Source organism: Astatotilapia calliptera, chromosome 19 (assembly GCF_900246225.1).
Source record: "Astatotilapia calliptera chromosome 19, fAstCal1.2, whole genome shotgun sequence".
NCBI lineage: Eukaryota > Metazoa > Chordata > Actinopteri > Cichliformes > Cichlidae > Astatotilapia > Astatotilapia calliptera.
Window position 1 is genome coordinate 25,889,263 of NC_039320.1, and position 5,805 is coordinate 25,895,067.

The following is a 5,805-nucleotide window of genomic DNA, read 5'->3' on the forward strand; positions in this document are numbered from 1 at the left end:
ACCAGCAAAAGGCCTCTGTGTGTATTATTGTAGGGTCCACCTTACAATATAAGGCGACTGTTGTTGTTGTGATTTGGTGCTGTATAAGTAAAATAGAATTGAAGCTAAATAGTTTGATATGAGGTTTTAAAATAAACAGCGTGCAGAATCATGTGACTAGTGTGGCTAGCGCTAGCCTCTGAAGAGATAAGAAGCCTTTCCTTTTGCTGTATGATTCAAAATTTGACATATTTTTGCTGTGAGATTTAGGACCTCACAGTTTATACACTATAAAGTGATACAGTCAAATAATGAACTGCTTAGTTGGTTATGAAAGTAACATTCAATGGCTGCTCTGGAATACTTGTCATTGCAGATTGACAGTCCCTCCAAGATTTGTCAATGGCTTTGTTGAATACAAATGTTAGTGTAGCTTCAGTGTGGCTGACAGAGAAAATACTCCCTCAGCCGCTGGAGATTATCGGTAGATCCCCCACTGTTAATCTTCCAGCTGAATGCTGAAGACCGGGGTAGTCACTTTTCCACGTGTTGAGAGTCGAAGCAATTCTCTCTCTGCTCACTGGTGGTCCATAGTTACAAATCACATCATCAAGTGTCTGAACACCCATACCCACCTCTTCTCCAGCAGATTGATGGTGAAATGGAGGAAAAATCAATGGCTTCCCTCCCGTCAGAAGGAGCCAGCTCTGTCATGTTTTGGAGTTTGATGTTACCCTCTCTTACTTTCTTCCGACTACAGGAAATTGAAAGCTCAGTTTGAGCGAACTGACACACCTGGAGTCTCTCAAGTTGATATAATGAATGATTTCAATCTGCCGCCTTACTCGTGAAGTATCGGTTACGCCTTTTAAAAACACTTCTGAACCACTAGAGAAGATTACAGTGATCAGGTTGAGCTGGTTGAGTTTTTAAGTAAATGATTGTTAGTCTTCCAACCGAAGGCTTCTGTGTAGGTGACCCTTTGAATAACAGCAGTCAGTTTTCCTGCTAGTCCCCCCCGCCGACCACCTCCATCACTTCATCCTTATCACTGTGACACACTGCAACTGTGAAGCAAGGTTTCATTCACTGCATTCAGTGAAATGAGCAAACATCACTGAGCTTTTTCACTTCGACACTTATCCCCCTTCCTCTAATGGGAAATTCAAATATCACATATCAGCTGAATGCAATATTCACTTAGCGAGAGATAACACTCTGCCTGATGTGTCTCATGTATCCGCTTCAGAATGGGCACGGCTCAGTCTCTGACACCAGATCTGACCGTGAGACTGGGAGTATAAATTCTGTCTGAAGCTCGTGTGCTGCCTGTTCACTCGCTGCTTTATTGGTGCATGTGTTGGTCCTCTTGTATTCCCTCGTGTATTTGAGGGAGAGCAGATTCCAAGGCATCTGCGCTTGTCCTGCTGCTCCCCGGACGTTTTTTACACCGGCACCATCCCTTTTCATTTCGGCTGGCATTCTAATCAGAGCGTTATGAGCTTCAGCGGGTGAAGTACGCAGAAAGTTGTGTTTCCTGACAGCCAATAAAAACCTTATAATCTCCTTGATTCAAGTGGCCCACCGAAAAAAAAAAACACTAACTAGTGCTATCACTCAGACCGCCTCCCTCCCTTTTTCTTTAATGCTCTTTTTTATTTAATATATAGCCCATGAAAAATGAGAGACTCCCGCTTGGCCGTGTAGATATTTTGTTGCTGATGATGCGAGACGAATTTCCATCACAGCTTTGTTTCCAGCGGGTGAGCGGATAATCTTTTACAGTGCAGAGAGGGAGGGCGCCACTCCCATCAATCTTCAGGGGTTATAGCGGTGGCGTGGTTGCCTTACCTGACCAGAACACCTCCACATCGTGGCAATAGAGGCCTATTAAGGGTCAGGAGCCACGAGGGGGTGGGGGTGGCACACCGGAAGCTTACTGACAAAGCAGCTACCTTCCAAAACCCGTTTGAACCCCTCTGGAAACAATGCTTCACCTCTCTTCCATTACTCCTGTCATTGTTTTTATGTCATTTTTCTAACAAGGCAGTCACATCTGAGAGAGAAGCATTGCTTTCCCCACTGACAGCCCTGTGAAACGTTTCAGCCAGAGCCTCAGCTGCTCCTTTTCTCGACGCTAAACTGCTCCAGAGGTTTCACCCTTCTGTGCTTCTCGATTGTGTGCACTGTGTGCTGTAGAGCAAAAGGTCTCCGTTTTAGTCGTGGCATACTGCCCGGGCAGCCCCTTGAGAAGCATCCCCCACCCCTCTTGCACTGGCGTAGTAGCTTGCAGGCGTGCTGCACGCTCCTCTTCGCACCCCACTGCCCTGGCAATCGCCTACTTGCACCTCTCCCCCGATGGAGATGATGCTGCCCTGATTGACAATAATGGGAAGTGGCAGAATCAATGGGAGACAAGAGAAGGGGGTGTGCGTCAAATTCTCCAGGAGTTTCTAGTCACAGACCAGGGGGCTCTGGCACCAGTCACCTGTCATCCCTGCAGCTCCGGGATTAGGGCCTGTGACAGCACAGGCATCCTGAGAGAAAGATGCTGCGGTCATCATCGTCCCTGACAGCCTGGAAATGGTGCCTCTCCCGCACGCTTAGGACTACATATATGTCTCATTAAGGGCCGGATTCAAGCAACACAATGCTTTAAGGGAAGTAAATGTGCTGGAGCTTCTAAAGTCTGCATGTATAGATGAAAAAACTCTTAGGTTAAGATAAAATTACTGAACACATGATACTGTATATAGAAAAACCTGGAAGAAGTGCGTGACCTATCCTCTAATGAGCCATTTAACAGAGTGCTTTCAAAAGGTATCTTATTTCAAGGATTAAAATAGCAGTTCACCTTGTGCCTTGTGGCCATGTGACACGTGTGTGTGTGTGTGTGTGTGTGTGTGTGTGTGGAGCATTGAATGGAGGGCAGGTGGCAGGTGTCAAGACAGAAGGGGCACTCCATTCTCTAATTGATCAGCAAAAGATGCACATGAAGAAGACGTTAAAGCAAAATGAAGTCATAAGAGTGGATTGAGACATTTATTAAGTCAGACGAAAGGCCCTCAGAAACGTTGAGATTGTTTATTGATTTTTGTGTTTTGGCTGGCTGCGCAGGGGTAATCGCTCGTGCTTCTGCCACCGAGGCTACGCGGGCTCGAGCGCAGCCAGATGTTCAGGTGGAAGCGCTGACTTCCTCTAAAAGAGGCAACTTTAACCAGCAGAACACAGACTTCATTAGGGCTGCAATTGTTCTAGCATTTATAGAAGGGTCCTGACCTGATATGCTGCCAGTCCATTAGCTGGGAATGCCAGCAGCACGGAAATGCTGGAAGCAGTGAATTCTGTGTGCTAAGTTTTTCCACACTGGGTGAGCATACTTCTTTTTTTGCTTTTTACTAAGAAAAATACTGTATAATAATTACTGGGAATATTTGTTGAAATTCACATGAAAAACACTGATCGTATGATTTTCCATAGCTCCTGTTTCATAAAAGCGGAAGTGAAGTAACCTGTTTGAAAACTTTAAATTATTTTTGGATGTCATTTTCAACCACGGTCAGACCATTTCAATGTTTTATGAGATTTTAAAGACTAAGCCAGGGATGTCAAACTCATTTTACATTATGGGCCCCACACAGCCCACTTTGTTCTTAAGTGTGCCAGGCCAGTGAAACTACAGGATAAATGTGTTAAACTTATAGCACCCCCTTGCCCAAAATGTCCTGTAATTATGAAATATAAACTTTCTGCAAATTAATAATTGCAATTAGAAAAAAATCTATAAAACTTACAAAGCTACAGCTACAAGTCTAAATCCATTCATAACCTCAATCAGCTGTCCACTGGACCAGACTGGAGTCTTTGCCAGGCCAATTCTGGCCCCTGACCTTATGTTTGACACTCCTGGACTAAACAATGAATAAGGAAATTGTCAGATAGCTGACATATTAACTCATAATGACCACAATCATTAGTTGCAGCTCTCTGTTATGTATGTGGATATGTATCAACTCAAATCACAGTTTATATAATTTCTGTGCCAGAAAATTAAATAAAAATTATTTTCCTATTTCATGACCATGCTGCATGTGTGTGTGTGTGTGGTGCTGGTGAGTGTTAGGTAGAGTTCAACCATACTGGTGACATCAATCTGCCTGTTCTTTATTAGACGAAGCAGTGAGGTGTAACTGACTGCATTGTCCACAGATGGACTGGGCCCCATAGCACACGGGACCCTGGTCAGCCACCCTTACAATACAATCAATAACCACACACTCATTATGGGAGCCTTGCCTGCCTTCTCCTCCTGCCTGCTCCATGGAGCCTCTCTCTGTTTCACCCAGTCTTTAACTCCCCTTTTCAAACTACATTTTAATCTTTCTGCCTTTTCACGTACTTTTTGTTTCTACCAAAACATCACATTAAAAGCCCAAACTGAAAGTGCTGAATAGACACCTACACATCTCAGCTCCAGCTTCCCACGCTTGTTCGATGTTCTGTTGTCAGGCTGGACACTAGCGGATGACAGTGATCCAGCACAGAGCCTGGGGCCAATAAATGGTAATGCTCTCCACTTGCCTTCCTCATAAAGCATAATAAAAGGAGGTTATAAATCCTAGCAATTAGCTGCGTCCATCAGTTGCCTTAATTGGAGTGTCGTGACTGGCTAGGGGATGACCTTGTGTGCCAGAGAGCCAAGACAGACGACGAGGCCAGAGGGGACATCTATGTGAATGTGGAGGACTTGGGCGCCTTTAAACCACCTTTATCTATCAGGCCGTACCGTATTTAGGCCCAGATCACATGGTAGAAAAACGTTCATGCTGACCGGTGATGTCGATTTAAAAACTGATTTGCTTTGCTCAACTTCGACACTCTGAGCGCAACTGTGATTATGGAAACAATATGGCTGGTGCAACAAAGCCCCAAGACACCAATAATCCCTTTGATCAGTGAACACAGGTGTTCTGAGTTCAATAGCCTCCACTCATCCCGCTGTGCAGCACTTGTTCTTTCTTCCCCTCTGTCTTCCCGCAGGGCCCGGCCACCACACCTTTCCTCTCAACACCTCAGTCGCGTGCTCTCTGCGGCCACTCAAACCTGAGACTTCAGCTTCCGCTCTCGCTACGAAGATCCACTATCTCGTGACACCGCTCTCCCTGAAAGCAAACACTGAGGCCATTTGTCTGTGCGCAGACGCTGATGTGTCCTCACGCTGTGCTGTCTCTCCCTGCTCCCATGCCTCCACCACAGGATTAGGCAGTAAAGACCGGTTAACCAACCGGCTGTCAGGGACGAGTTTCTCCCCGGCTGACTGAGAGCTGACGACAGTTGTTTCCTTTCTCTCTTACCGTCCGGAGATAATTCAGTCAACAGACTTTGAACTGCAGATAAGGGGAGGAAGAGGATGATCCCAGGGACAGACCTGCTGTATATGGGGCAGGGGCAAAAAGAGAAGAAGGGTGCAGCCAAAGGGAAGCGTGGGGCAGGTGTATGGGAACTGGAGAGGGCCAAGTACGATAAGACCCAAGACAGATGCGACAGCCCAATTTACACTGCACTTTTAGTATTATTTGGCTCAGATGGGAATGTTTTTGAGCCACCTCAGTCAGGAGATCAAGTTTGCATGTTCTCCTGTGCACAATGCAATTTACTCAACCTTTTAAAACATTTATCAAACAAACAAGAAAAAAAACTAGTATATTTTTTCAGGATTGGGATCTGAAGGTTGCATCATACTTTAATATAACATTCACAGTTTCTTATAATCAACTTGATGAAGTACTTACACAGTCTTGTGACTGCCTCATGTCTGAGCGCTGC